Below are 16,250 nucleotides of genomic sequence, written 5' to 3'. Positions count from 1 at the left end.
AGGGGGGCAGAGGTCGACCTCAAGGCCTCTCGTCTGTGGAGTGCCTCAGGGGTCGGTTCTCTCGCCCCTTCTGTTCAACATTTATGTGAAGCTGCTGGGCAAGATCATCCGTGGCTTCGGGGTGAGATACCATCAGTACGCTGATGACACCCAGCTGTACATCTCCACCCCAGGCCACCCCAACGATGCCCTTGAAGTGATGTCTCAGTGCCTGGAGGCTGTGCGGATCTGGATGGGGAGGAACAGGCTCAAGCTCAACCCTTCCAAGACTGAGTGCCTGTGGCCAATATAGATCAGTCAGTTGACTCCATCACTGACTATTGGGGGTGAGTCCTTGGCCCACCCAGAAAGGGCTCACAATCTGGGTGTCCTCCTGGATATGCAGCTGTCCTTGGAGGAACATCTGACGGCTGTAACCAGGGGGACCTTTTATCCCTGTGCACAGTCACTCACGCCCTTGTCACCTCTCGCCTTGACTACTGCAATTCTCTCTACATGGGGCTCCCCTTGAGGGGCACCCGGAGGCTCCAGCTGGTCCAGAACGTAGCAGCGCGGGTAGTGATGGGAGCAGCATGGCGCTCCCATGTAACACCGCTCCTACGCGAGCTGCACTGGCTCCCGGTGGTCTTCAGGGTGCGCTTCAAGGTGTTGGTTATCACCTTTAAAGCGCTCCATGGCATAGGGCCTAGCTATCTTCGAGACCGCCTGCTGCTACCGACGACCTCCCAGCAACCCGTGCGCTCCCACAGAGAGGGCCTCCTCAGGGTGCCATCAGCCAAACAATGTAGGCTGGTGACCCCCAGGCGGAGAGCCTTCTCTGTGGGGGCACCTACCCTCTGGAATCAGTTGCCCCCAGAGATAAGGAGAATCCAAGACCTCAGTGCCTTCCACCGTGCCCTTAAAACCCACTTTTTCCAGCAAGCCGGGCTGGCTTAGGAAGAAATTTTTTAAATTTTTTAAATGTTTAATTGGTTTGTGGTTTTTTAAATTTTTGGGCCAAATTTATATATATTTTAATTGTTTTTAATATTTGTATTTCATGTTTTTAATTCTGGCTGTGCACCGCCCTGAGTCCTCAGGGAGAAGGGCGGTATATAAATTGAAAAATAAATAAATAAATAAATAAATAAATAAATAAATAAATAAATATAATTCAATATATTCTTCACACATGTGCTAAACAAATTAAAAGTTACTTCCAGAACAAACCATATCCATATGCTTTTCCAGTTATATTATCTAGCTCTGAAACCTTACTATTTTTTCGATATTCTCACAGTATTTTTAACTTCCTTGACATCCTTTTATTTCCTGACACCATCATATAGTGTTTGTTTCATTACCACTCTTCAGCCTATTATTATCATATCCATGCAAGTCTCTGAAATACTTCTTCTAACATCTTCTAATTTCAGTTTCATTATTTTTTACTCTGCAGGAAATCCTTGTTTAGCCACACTTTCAATATATTGCCATCCGCCTCTTTTAATGTTACCTACTTTTGTTGTAACATTCTCTTTTTCTGGAGAACCACTCTTATACCCTTTACTAACTCTTGTTATAAGCAATCAATCATGCATTTGAATTTTTATTCATAAGCAGTCCTCAATTACTGTCTTCTTCATGCATGGACTGTTTGAAGTTACAAGGGTGCTAAAAAAAATAACTTCACAAACAATCCTTGCATTTACAACCATTGCAGCATCCCACAATCACATGGTTGCCTTTTGTGTGCTTCACAACCAACACACATACATCAATTGACTAAGAAGCATTGGTTCTGTTGCAGAGTTTCTCAGTCATTTGATCACCATTTGCGCATTTTGCAACAAGCACATTTTCATTTACAATAAGTAGAGTTAACACTATACAATATAGAAAGAAAACTGAAATTCTTAAGTCATGGTCATTTGATTTCTCACCTAGTAATTGCATCATTTCACTTAACAACCAAAGGTGAAGTAAGGTCATGTGATTTTCCAATTAGTGACTAAATTGCTGAACTCTATTGTGGTTATTAAGTAGGGACTTCCTGTGTATTTTGAGATTATATATATTCTTGAGATTATATACATATATAATTGTGATTTGAGATATCACCCAACTATGGCTATACAAACATCTTGAGCTACGTAGGAAAAAAACCCTGACTAGAAAAGTATTATACATATAAACCTATGAATAAAAAGAACAAAATAAAAATAAATATTTGACCTTTACAGGGAGGAGTCATAAAATAAGAGTGTGGCTGGCCGATGAAGCCTCACAAGGCAGAAATACTATCCCAGTCTCCCTTAAGTCTCACAACAGACAACACAAAATGTCTGATAAAGCCTGAAAGTGGTGATTTGAGATATCACCCAACTATGGTTATACAAACATGTTGAGCTACATAGGAAAAAACCCTGACTAGAAAAGTATTATTTATATATATATTATATATATATTCTGATTGGGTGGGAGCTTGGCTGTGTTCTGATTGGGTGGAGGTGTGTTCTGATTGGTTGGGGGTTTGGCTGTGCTCTGATAGCCTTGACAGCTATCCAAAACAAATATAACCCCCCCAAGCACATCCTAGATCTGACCAACCACTGCCTATCCAACACATACTTCATCTATAATGGACAAAAATACAAACAAATAGAAGGAGCACCCATGGGATCACCCCTCTCACCTGTCATTGCTAACCTCTACATGGAACACTTTGAAACCCAAGCTCTAGAAAAATCTGATCACAAACCCAAACTCTGGCTCAGATACGTAGACGACACCTTCATAATCTGGCCACATGGGAAAGAAAAACTGGACAACTTCCTCACACACCTCAACAGCCTACACCCCAAAATACAGTTCACCATGGAAACAGAAGCAAACAACCAACTTCCCTTCCTGGATGTCTTAGTCTACAAAAAATCCAACGGCTCCCTAGGACACACCATCTACCAGAAGAAAACACACACAAACCGCTATCTGCACGCACTCTCACACCACCACCCAGCACAGATCAACTCCGTAGCCAAGACACTCATCTCCAGAACAAAACGCTTAGCTGACAAACAACACCTAAAAACCGAACTACACACTCTCACTAACGTACTAACATCCAATGAATTCCAAAGAAATAAGATTACCAACCTAATCCAAAAAGAAACCCCACTAAAATCCAAGACAGAGAACAAGAAAATGGCAAAGCCCTCCTCCCATACAAAAAAGGCACCACAGACAGAATCAGCAAGATCCTCCACAAACACAACATCAAGACAGCATTCTGCACAAACCGAAAAATATCCATCATCCTAAGAAACCCCAAAGACAAAATTGAGTTAGAAAATCAAGGAGTATATGAAATCCCATGCACCACCTGCCCCACCACATACATCGGACAAACCACAAGAAGAATAAGTGCACACATTGAAGAACACAACAACTCAGTCAGAAAAGAGGAACCAACTTATTCCCTGGTCCAACACCTCAAAGCCACAGGACATGATATTTACTTTAAAAAGATCAGAACTATCGCCAAAACTGAACACTTTAACAACAGAATAATCAGAGAAGCCATCGAGATAGAAATACGTCCACACAGCATGAATAAACGAGATGATACCTCCCGCCTACCAGCCATTTGGAAACCCGCCCTTATTGACAAACAAGTCCCTAACACAAAGAATGACACCAGACCCACACTCACGAGAGCCACACAGGATGTAACCACCACACATCCAGGCAGAAAGCAGACTCAAACCCACACTAATGATGAGGCACAACCACGGACCAGAAGCCAAACCACAGCTGCATCATTAGCCACTTTAAACCCCTCCAATCCATACATGAAGCAGACTGACACCCACCATGAAGAGGTGGCACGGCCACGAACACCAAGCCAAACAACAGCAACACAGCTCACCAGCTCAAATCCACCTGCTATTCAGACTAACCCGACCACAACCAAGCCCCCACCTAAACAGAACACACATCCAGCCAATCATAGCACAGCCAACCCCCCATCCAATCAGAACACAGCCAAACCCCCAACCAATCAGAACACACCTCCACCCAATCAGAACACAGCCAAGCTCCCACCGAATCAGTTCACACCCCCACTGGCAGTTAAAAGGAAGAAACAGCTGCGATCACACACATTGCTCCTAGAAGCACGAAGCCGAAAACACCAGCCTGAAGATGACGAATGAGACTTCGTCAAAACGTTGCCAAGACACCTCCAATTTTACACGGGAAAAAACCCGAATAACCAAAGATATATATATATATATTAGGTGTTTTCTATTGAGACACCTGGTCTACCCCAGATGCGGGAGGGAGCGTACTGCATCCATTTTTCCTTTCAGCTCCAATCCAGGAGCTCTCAACCAGTTGCATTCACGACAAACCAAACCATTTTATACCAAATTTATATTTTGCTGATAAAGAAATAAAGGGAGACTAGTATAGATCTATTTCAAGCTATTTAGCTCTCATCAGCTAGCCATTCCTTACTTGAATTTGAACTTAGGCTGCCTGCATATTAAGCAGTTGTATTAACCTCTGAGCCACAAGTTCTCCTCCCTTCATCAGCTTGAGCCAGGGGAGAGATTAAGTGTTTTCTATCGAGACACCTGGTCTACCTGCATCCCTTTCGCCTTTTAGCTCCAATCCAGGAGCCCTCAAGCAGTTGCATTCACGACAAACCATTTTACACCAAACTTATATTTTGCTGATAAAGAAAAATATAAATTTGGTATAAAATGGTTTGTCGTGAATGTCAGCAAATATAAATTTTATTTATATATATATAAATAAAATATTGCCTAAGTGCTCTCAATCTTACACGGGAGAAGACCTGAATACGCCAAGACTTGCATATCTGTACCCGTGAAAATCTACGAAAACAAATACATACATACATACATACATACATACATACATATATATGTTTTCTGAGGTTTTCGCAGGTGTTTGTATGTAGGACTTTAGTTATTCGGGTTTTCCCCCGCGTAAAATTGGAATTCGAAGCCGAAAACACCAGCCTGAAGATGACGAATGAGACTTTGTCGAAACGTCGCCAAGACACTTCCAATTTTACGCAGGAGAAAACCCGAATAACCAAAGACCTACATGTATGTATGTATGTATGTATGTGTGTGTGTGTGTGTGTGTGTGTATGTATATATATATATATATATATATATATATATATATATATATATATATATGACATATATAATAGACCTAAATTTAAAGCACATATTCAAAACAAATAGATTTCACATGTAAACCAGTATACACTTTTCTTATTTTTCCAATTCTTTAAATTATGTGTACTATTATGCAAAGACACAGCTCTCTGGAGAAGGCTCTAGTGTTGGAAAAGGTGGACAAAAAGAGAAGATTACATCTCCCAGCAAGGTGGATGAACTCAGTTACAATGGCAATAAGTACTTCATTGAAAGACCTGAAAATCCAGGTTAGAGACAGATCATCAGGGAGAAAAATCTATCTATGAGGTCACTGGATATATATATAAAAAGACCCGATGGCACATAATTAATCAATCAAAATAATTCTGCACCCCCCACCTTCCAAATCCCATTCATACAAAATGTTGCATAATTTTCCCATCTCCCCCCCCCCCAGTACTTCATTATTATCCTCACTGGAGATCAACATGCAACTATATCAGCCTATAAATTCCTGTTTATAGGCCAGAACAATAAACACCAATGCTTGCTGATATATATTTAACACTTTCATTAAAAATTTTGTTTGACCTTTAGTTCCCTGCCAATATTCAAGCTTTACTGACCAGAAGACCAGGCCAGTTTCATTCAGGTCTATTAAACATTTCCCCTTTCTCTTACTTCCATAAATACACAATATAATTATTTTTCTTTCTTATTTTTCATTTGCTAATTCTTACTTTTTAGCATTTATTTCTCTTACAACCCTATCGCTCAATCTTCCATATGCCATGATGGTCAATCATATCTACTTATCTGGTCAAAGGATGCCACATGCTTCTTTTTACCACACAGTCATATATAAATTTGTTAAAAACAAACAATCAAAGGCAGCACTCCTTGCTATTGGTAAGGGCAGCACCAATCACTCGTGGCACATTTTGGCCAGAAAGCAACCAAAGACCAGTTTTATGCAATAGCATCTCTATTCAATAGACATGCTATTTTAGGAGGTCCAGTCCAGAACCTAACTTGCAATCTGTTGTCTGCATCCTTCCAAATAGGAGATATAGCCACGAACCTGAACCAATTATGCATGTAAATGTGTCTCTGTGTTACCGTGTTTCTCCGAAAATAAGACCCTGTCTTATATTTTTTTAAACCCTGAAATAAGCTCTTGGCCTTATTGCCATGCGCTCAAAAGCCAATTGGGCTTATTATCAGGGGATGTCTTATTTTGGGCGAAACAGGATTTATATAATAGTTTTTATACTGTTATGTGTTTGTTATTTTCAGAATACAGCACTTTTTATTCCACTATTGTGATGAGATTCCATCATACTCAAACATCTTGTCGTTCTGCTTCATGTGAATATGCTGCCTGAAAAAAATAAATTGTCATGTTTAAGGGTTTGTTTGTATGCACCCTGAGTCCCCTATTTTCTTTTTCTTTACCCAGACTAGTGAATGGATTAATGAAGGAGTGATTATGGATCTATTTAGATTTGGCAGCATATAAAAATCAGCATTCTTGTCCTTTGTGAAATAATGTAAAATACATTCTTCTTTCCTGCCATTAATACTCACTCACTTGTTTACTCAGATTTTATTGTTATTTTTAAAATTATTTTTTAAAAACAATGTTAAGAGCATATAGGCATTCTGGTTTAAATATTCTATCCAGTGCTGAATAGAAATTAGCGTCCCCAAAAGTAAACTAAGGTCATTTCGTCTATTAATAGACAAATATTTGGTCCTGCAAATCCTCGATCAGTTGAGAAGTTATTCCATTTACCCAGAATCCCACAGGCTTTACCCAAACCAATTAGGATAAAGAAAATGAGTCAGGTTTAGATGTTGTCTTATGGAATTTAAATATATTTATTTTTGTGTTTAGGTGAAATTGTCTTAAAGATTACCCTGTACTTTGCTACACTATTTTCATCAGAACCTTGTATGTGGTTCATGTGCTACAATTCTACGCAACGAATGGATAAAGTTCAACCTTAAAGTTACAGAAATGTCTGAGGAAAATCATAACACAGAAGGAAACACAACTCCCAAGTTTTGTAATGAGGACTTACAGGCAAGCCTTTTGTTTGACTTGTATTGAGATGAGACTGTCAAAGTCAATTAGAAATTCCGTTCATTCAACCCCAAGTGTTGCAATCTGACAAAATAATGCAACTTTTCTGCTTTGTTTATTATTTGCAAGACATGTGCAATTAGAGAAATCCTCCCCAAATGGAGATTGTCTAACTAGGAAAAGCTGAAACCTGCTGAAATCTTCCCATATAAACAGCATAGTAGCATTTCAAATGGCCCCTTTCTGTCATCCACCATAACCATCACATCACATCCCCCATTTCTGCTGCAGTCAGGTGAACTGTCAAAGAGTTATTATGGTTGGCTGCCTAGAAATCTCAGGAAAGAGAAATTTGTATAATTTTCCTCTATGGACAAGGAATTATTTTTCTGGTCTTTTTAGGTTCCTTTTTGACCAAATTTTGTTGTAAAAATAACACAGATGTTTCTTGCATTAAAAATAAAAACAAAACAAAACGTTAAGCAACAAATGTAGTCAGGAGAGGCATCTTTTGTTTGGGCTGAAGCCTTCAACATGAATATGTAGCTCTTTGATGGATGCACGTTAGCCGTACCATATATTCTGGGTAAGCTTTGATTTTTCTTTCTCGTGCTATTTTGCATGTTTTAGAAACCTAAGGGGAAGCACATAGCATTTTGGTATAGGTTAAATGCAGTAAACAGAATTAAATGTACATGGCATCAGTGAACTAAATGTATATATAAGCTTCTACAATTTAATTACAATTCAATTCTCAGTTCCTACAAATGTTTCATATACTTAATCTTCCATAGCTGTTGAAAAACCTGCATGCTTGGAAATGATTGCATTACGGGAGTGTGTAGCAGTGCCTCTTCTACTAACCTTTCCTTGTAAATAAAGACTTATAGTATAAGTAGAATATTTGCGAAAGTATTTTCTTTAGAAGTGACTATTTCTATATTGAAGGACAAAGCTCTATTTTAAATGGGAGAACATATTCTATATTTTATATAGTGAACAGACAATTGGTTTTATGAAACCCTATTTCTCATTCAAAACTAAGCATTTATAAGATAGTATTTCACTCACTCATACATGCACAAATCACAGCATGTGCATGCATGTACATATTATATTCTTGATTTAGTTTCTTATACTTGCGACAAGAATTTGTCATAGCTGAAAGGCAGTATGATTTTGCACAATCCATGCGGCCATTCAATAATTATGTACTCTTCTGCAATCCCATTTTTTTAAAGGTGGACTAGACTAGTGTGAATGCTCATGAAATGAGTTCCTAAATAGTCTTTGAGCTATTCTTTCATAAAAGAAAACAATTCATAAAAGACACCAAGAACTTACTATAGGAGAAAATGCAGCATATGCAGATAATTCCAAACCTTATATATTTCAAATCTGTTTTAAAAGAATGTTGTTCTCCAAAATGGAAAATTGACATTCACTTTAAAATATCTGCTACTCTGGAGTTGTTATATTTCCTTTTGTAGAGAATGTTGAGTCGGTAGAACAGGTTTTGAATATTTTTCTTTCATTTTCTTTCTTTCTTTTTAAAGTCATTCTTTTGAAATGCTGTATATTATGCATTATACTTGACATCTTATTTTTTTTAAAAAAGCCAACAGTTGTTAACATTTTAAATATGCTAGGAATATATATTGACACAATGTGGATAACACTATTTGGAGGGGGGAGAGAATATCACTTTACCAATGAACTGGGAGTTGCTTGCAAGTACTATATGTTTTGCAAAACCTCAGGGCCCAAAAGTAATAAGTGCATTTTGTGAAAGATACTGGTTTTGCTACACAAATTGCTCCTCTAGATCAATTATAATTCCTCTGGATCAACAGCAGGGCAGCAGCAGTAGCAACAATATCTGCCTTGCCTCCCCTCCTTTCCCTCCGGTTCATGTCTAGTACTAGGAATTGCACAAACAATGCCCCTAAGCTGAATATGCACCAGTGAACAGCTGCTTAGCACGGTTGCTTCTAATAGCTGGTTGGGACACAAAGGAAGAGAATTCATTCTAGGCATCACTTTTGTTTTCATTACCAGTGAATAATCCATTGAATAATCCAAAGTCGATAATACCAACCACACATTTAGCTCAAGGATCCTTATGTGCTTTATCACATGCTATGTAAACAAGCTGATTTTTATTTTTATTATTATTTATTTGTTCAACATATTTCTATCCCACTGTAGACAGAAAGATTCTTGGCAGCTTACCTAGGCTTTTCATGCACAGTAGGAGACATGCACTAAAATCCATAAATTACTATTCCTGCATAGAAATAGGTTTCCATATTTGAATCACGTGTCCGGAGTTTACGTATGGTTGTGCAATCTGCACAAATCTACAGTTTGAGGAAAAAATAATCCAGAAATCAGATAATGCAGGCATATCATTTAGTATATCCCTAGGCCTAGGCATAAGCCTTTGTGCATCTGCTCGTTTGCAAATAGGTTTAAGACCTCATGCTCAGAGTTCTCTGTGAAGAGTTGACACTTGAAAAAAACAGCTGCAGTTAAATACATTCTAGAAGAAATCAACCTGAAAATGAAGCACAATATAGGTGGTTGTTATTATAATACAAATCACATATGATGTGTCAATTTAGATTATTTTGTGAAGCTGCCCCAACAAATTCTTTGGTAGCTTCCCATTGCTTCTCAACATAATTTTGGAAAATGTTATGTTTAAGCTTATTTGCTCTTCGACAATTCATATAATTCATTTCTGCATCTCTGTTAGTCTGGACAAATCAAGGTGACAATCCATGCTTAGGTCAGTCAAGCCCTTTGTCCTGCTCCTGATCTGAATTGAAATACAATGAAAGCAAAGAAGGATGTATAAGAATCCAGCTGCTTTACTGTGACAGGACACTCCCAGTTTTATAGTGTGTCTGATCTTGTTTGTATATCAGGGTAAGCCATTCCATCTGATCACAATGCAAATAGTAAAACATTCTTTTGCAAGAGACCAAGTCAAATCTGGAGATGCCTGGTGGAAGGCAAAAATTGCTTAAAATTGCCTTGCATGTAGATACTGCATCAGCGCATTTAATTTTGGTGCAGGATCCTGTAATTCTAGGTAGGACCCCTGTTTCAATAGTGAGATACAAGTAGGGTCTTGTTTATAATCTATTAGAGACTGCTTTGCTCAAAACTCTTGAAGCATGCAATTAATCATGCTTTATGGTGTTGGGATGACTGGCATCAGCAGTATGATTTAATTAAATTTGAAATTATTAAAGAAAATATATAGGCATCCAACTAGCCAGTCCAAATTAAATGCTGTGGTCTATTTCTTACCCATGGTGTTTCCAATTGAAGGATTTAGCCAAAAGATTACCCTTCACAGACGGAAATAATTTTTATGTTTAGCTGTTCCAAGCTAAAAGAGCAGTATGATATCTCTGACTGTTCAGAGCATTGATATTCACACTGATTGTTCTCTAAATTGCATCAGATTTATGCTGGTTTTATGTCAATATTCTTTAAATCTTTCATTCTTCTGTATTTCATCTAAGCACCACCATTTTGTTTCAGGATTTCAATCAAGCAATTAGTGTACAAGATGGAAGCTCTCTGCCTTTTCTTTTTCTCTGATACTGCTTTTATGGGTAACTTGTAGAGTCTAAAGGCAAAGTCACAGACTTGCAGATTCTGCCAGAAAATTCAAGGGATATTAAATTAAGAGTAATTATTAAAAGAAGCTCAATAAAAATAAGACCACATAGTATTTTGCTTACTGAATGACTTACAAACTGGTTGTAGCAAAGACATATTTATCTACAATAAACTAAAACTCTGGTTTAAAAGTATTTTGCATTATATTCTTATCAATGCAATTCACAACTTATGAAAAAAAAAAAAGAAAGGAAACACAGCACATTTCTGTATGTGTGTATGCTATTGAAAAGGCAGCTGCATATGTAGATATTTATATAGGTACAGAGAAATGAAATTAGATAGGTCCTTTTTAAAAAAATTTGGACAATTTTGGAAAATCATCATCTTTAAGCACAGATCAGGTTGTGTATGTGAAAATCACAGGGTTTTTTTATGTGCTGCGGTGCTTGCACTTTTAAAAATTGCATATTTATCAACCTCTGAATTATTCATGAGCTTGGGAGAGGGAGAGGGATAGAAGGAGAGCAAAAACATATGCTTAGACAGAAGAGCATTTTATGTGCAGGTAGCAAGAATTATGCCACATAATAGCAGTAATGCTTCCCTGGTACTTTTTCTATGACTTACTGTAGCTAGACCTTGTGATCCAGCTGCTTCTCTCTTACACTTGAGGTCAGTGCTGACTTGGGATATGTTTTTCACTAATATCAAATGCTTTAGCAATATCCAAAGATGGGGCATTTAATAAATATTAGTCTTTTAAATGTCAGAGAAGAAGAAGGCTATCAAGACTCAACAACAAATTCCATAAATTAAATATTCTCCAGCTACAGAAGGTACAAACCTAAGCTGTAGAGCTTGGATTCATTTAAGCACATGTATGTATGTGCACATGTCAGACTGGGAGACAAAATTCGTGCTGTCCCACGATTTATTGCTACTGGTTTTTCCCCACTTCAGAAGCATGCGCACGTCTGCAGATCTATCTCATCTGCCCTGTCATGAGGTTAGGCCCTTGCATTAAATGTTGCTACTTCCCATTTCATTCAGGAATATTAAGAAATAGGGAAAACTACTCTTTTCATTAATATGTTGTCACTGGAAAAACATAATGCACCAAATGCTGAAATATAAGGACTTGCTTATAAACCACAAGTAATTCCAAAATAACACTAGGCACATAAAACTTACGATCATAAATGAATATGAATTTACTTGGTTCCTAGGTATAGGACATGAATATCCAGCCAAAACAATGTATTTTGGATATTTATTATAACTACAACAAAAACACAGTTGTTATTATTACCATTATGCCCAGGTAACGTTATATGTGTGTGTATGTATATTATTCTCAAATTAATAAAATAGCTTAATTGAATTGTGCACTGCTCAATATTTGTATTTGGTATCATAGAGTTAAGCAATTACAAAAGAAAAAAAAAATAGTGCTTCTCCCCCACCTCTAAAATCATCTACAACATGAAACTGGGCTAGAGAGTATATAAAAATGTTTAGCCTAATCATTCCTTAATGACAGTGACTTATATCCTTATTGCGGTTGATTTGTTTCCTGGGTTTTAAAAGATTATTTCCATGGTGCAGGCTTAGCATAAGCTGCTGAGAAACCACAAGCACTGCACTTCAGCCAGAGTTTGGGACATTTGCCAATGGTAATCTGATAATCTGATTATACACACAAACACACATACACACAGGTGTGTGAATAAACATGCACGCACACATTCTCCTGCAATAAAAATTATGGGTCGTCAGACAGATAGGGACCCCAAAATTGCTCATTCAAGCCATACTGTTCTGCCTGAGCAGAATTAAATATGTGAAAAGCAGATTTTTTTTTTTGTTGACAACCAGATAAACAGAACCAGAAACAAATCAACAACATATTTAATGCTAGTTTTGCGTATTAATTCTGCCTTTCGTCACATCTAATTATTGCATAGATGTAAAAGTCTCTGACCTTGCCGTTGCCTGCAAAATTTCAAAACAGGTCATTTTGAAATACACTGATACAAAACCTGGAAACCACGACCCTCAAAACGCACTAGGAGTGAACCGTAATGACTCACTACTAGTGGCCTGACTTTTGTGAAACCTAGTATCAATGGAATTCTTTCAGAAGTACACTGGGTACCATTTACATGCAAAATTTAGAACCAATCTCAAATGTTTGATGACTTATAAAAAGAGAATATAAAATTAATTAAATATGTCATGTTTGCACACGTCATAATGGGCTGCCACTAGAGTTATTTTTTATTTATTAAAGTACATTTCTGATTTGCTGGAGCATCTGAGAAACAAAAGAAATCCCTTTTATTTTCTTCTATGTTCTGGATGTGGCAAATCTCTGAGGAAGGGCTGGCTTACATTGAAATATGCTGTAACACATAATATACACCCATGTTTCACTCTGCTTGTTTAAACCTTCAGAGCCAGGTCTTAGAACTGTGCAAGAAATAATAAATTAATGTCATTTGTTGTTCCATAAATGGAGACATAAAATTGTTTTCCATTCCATTGCTTCAGAGGATGGCACTGTAAAGCAGAAACGTAGAAAGAAAATGTATAAAATTAATTTAAGAATCTTTTTTTTCCCATGGTTATTAAATGATATAGCATATTAAGGGAAATTGGAGGGCAGTCGGAGCTGTAATTTGCTCCAGATAAACACCAATGTGCAGAATTGCACCCAGAATATGGCATTTATATTTTATTCATGGACATAGGTCTAAATATTCATTGCATTACCTTTTAGTTCATGTAGATACATGTCTCTTTGCACTTTCCAGGACTAACAGCATAGCAATTCTAAAGTGGTGCTCCAATAATATTTTACTTTTTTACTTTTTCTTTATCTCCCTCTTCAGCTTTTTGTAAATATATTCCGGTGTTCAAGATTAAAATGTGATTGTCTATCTCATTCAGTTGCTTGTTTATGTCAGATTTTTTTTTAACCTTAGAATAACAAACTGGCTAAACAATATACCCTTGTATTTGTTGGAAAGCCAATTTTGAAGAGCACCATGTCTTGTTAAATAAAAATAATGGCATTTTGGTAAACAGTTCACAACTGAGAAAAGCAGATGAAGCCTTAAGAGACCCAAAAGCTGATATATTTAAAGCTGATATATATTTACTTTCCTAAAGAAGAAAGTAAATAAAAAAATTAATGATATTCAAGCTTTTTGCTTGTGCTTGGTAATAATCTCCATGGAAGAATACAGTACTTAAAAATAGAAAAGAATACAGAATAAGAATACAGATATTAAAAATTTCACTGGTATTAACATTGTTTTAGCCTGTTCTTATTTCCTATTCAAAGGTTGCTGATATGAAGAAACAAAGTGGGATATAAAATATAAAATCCAGCTCTTAATGGTTCTCAAGAGAGCAATTATTCTGTCCAGTTCTGAATACACTGGTGCCCAAAACAGTTCTCTCTCTCTCTCTCTCTCTCTCTCTCTCTCTCTCTCTCTCTCTCTCTCTCTCTCTCCCTCCCTCCCTCCCTCCCTCCCTTCCTCTCTCTTGCTCTTTCTTTCTTTCTCTCTCTCTCTCTCTCTCTGTATGTGTGAAAAAATAAAGATGATAGTCCCAGTCATGCCGTTGAAAGCATGCTTTTATTTTACATGTATTCTTTGTATGTTAAAAAGGGACATCACTTTGATTGCTCCATCTTTACTTTTTTTGGTACCTCTTGTCCCAGCTGACCTTCTCAATGACAGACTAGAGATATAGAAGAATATTTTTGCATTTTTTTTCATTAAAAACCTCTGCCAGTTACTTCTAATAGATGAAGGACACATTGTGATGCTGTAAGAATTTGGGTTTCTTCAGCTTCACAGTATATCAGAAAGAATAAGAGTAGTTGATAGGGAGATGGGGTAGATAATCTAATGTTAGATATTTTTTACTCAACAAGAATAACCTTGCTGTCTTTTTTGGAGGGAGCATTATGACTAATACTAGAGATTCCGGCAGTCATAAATCAGAGGTCATAAATCTGAAATGTGTACAGAAAGCCCTGGCTGAGTGCATTGCTGCTCTCTGCGATGAAAAGCCTTGGGTGGTTGAGATTTTCCTTCTATTTCTAATACTCTGGAGCAGAAAACCTTGTGCAGGGAAACTTGTCAAGGGAAAATAACTTGAACAACCTCTTTAGGGAAGACTTTAATTACACTTAAAAATGCTGGCTTTAATCAGTATTCTAACGTATATGTTTCCTGGACGAGAACTTTCATTTTAATTCTTATTTTTGAATGCATATAGATTTTATTTGGTGAGATTCTTGAGCATTAGAAGTAGTGGAGGATGTACCTGCTACCATTGGTACTTTCTTTACACACCTTCCATAATTTAATCAATCTAGTTACTGACAATTCTTTGTCTCAAATAGGCTAAGGCGGGGGTCCCCAAACTTGGAGCTTTAAGACTTGTGGACTTCAACTCCCAGAATTCTCCAGCCAGCTATGCTGAAGTCCACAAGTCTTAAAGCTGCCAAGTTTGAAGACCTCTGGCCTAAGGGAATAATTTCTTGACCTTTGAGAATCCATTAGAATGGGAAAAGCCAGGGAAGATGCACATTATAGGAGAGATTCACATAAAGACTGAAATAATTTATAAAGCAAACTGCCATTCATGACACTGACAAGATCTGGTAGAACAAAATAGCCAACTTCTTTCTGTACAAGATTAAAATTGAGATGGAAGTCATATTATATTCATTTGGACTCCAGCTTTCTTAACATAATAGCAACATATCTATCATATAAGTCTGAAGACAGAGCAGTGAACACCGCCCTAATTACAATATGCCATTACATGTTTTAGAGACCCATAGTCCTCTTGTGTCCCATACTATTGAGTACTGGGTTACTCCTTTTTTTCCCCACCCTGTAGCTCTGTTTGCTATAACTTTGATTGATATTTTCTCTTTTTAATGGGCAGGTTGATCAATGGAAGTGTGTTGAGACAGTGGCCCACTTTAGTATTGCTTGTGAACGAGAACATTACTCCCAAAATGGCTTGGCCTAATAAAATGGATTTGGGCATGTTTTAATGCTTAAAAATAAAAGATTGCTAAGGGCTTGAAACACTAAACTCAGAGACTATTTGTTGGAAAAGAAAAAATCTTCATGTAAACAAGCTCTATATAAGCTTTTGCCCTTCCCCCTGTTGTATTCTGTTTCCCACAAAGTCCAATAAACTTGGTTCAAGCAGATTATATGTCCTCAACTCATTAGTTGAGATGGGGATTTTCACTTGGGATAATTCTATGTGTAACAGAATATCTGGTCCTTGTCATACATGCTCTCTCTCAAAGCATC

The sequence above is a fragment of the Pantherophis guttatus genome, chromosome 3 (assembly GCF_059756535.1).
Source record: "Pantherophis guttatus breed Tessera chromosome 3, ASM5975653v1, whole genome shotgun sequence".
NCBI classification, from domain to species: domain Eukaryota; kingdom Metazoa; phylum Chordata; class Lepidosauria; order Squamata; family Colubridae; genus Pantherophis; species Pantherophis guttatus.
This window is presented reverse-complemented; position numbering follows the sequence as displayed.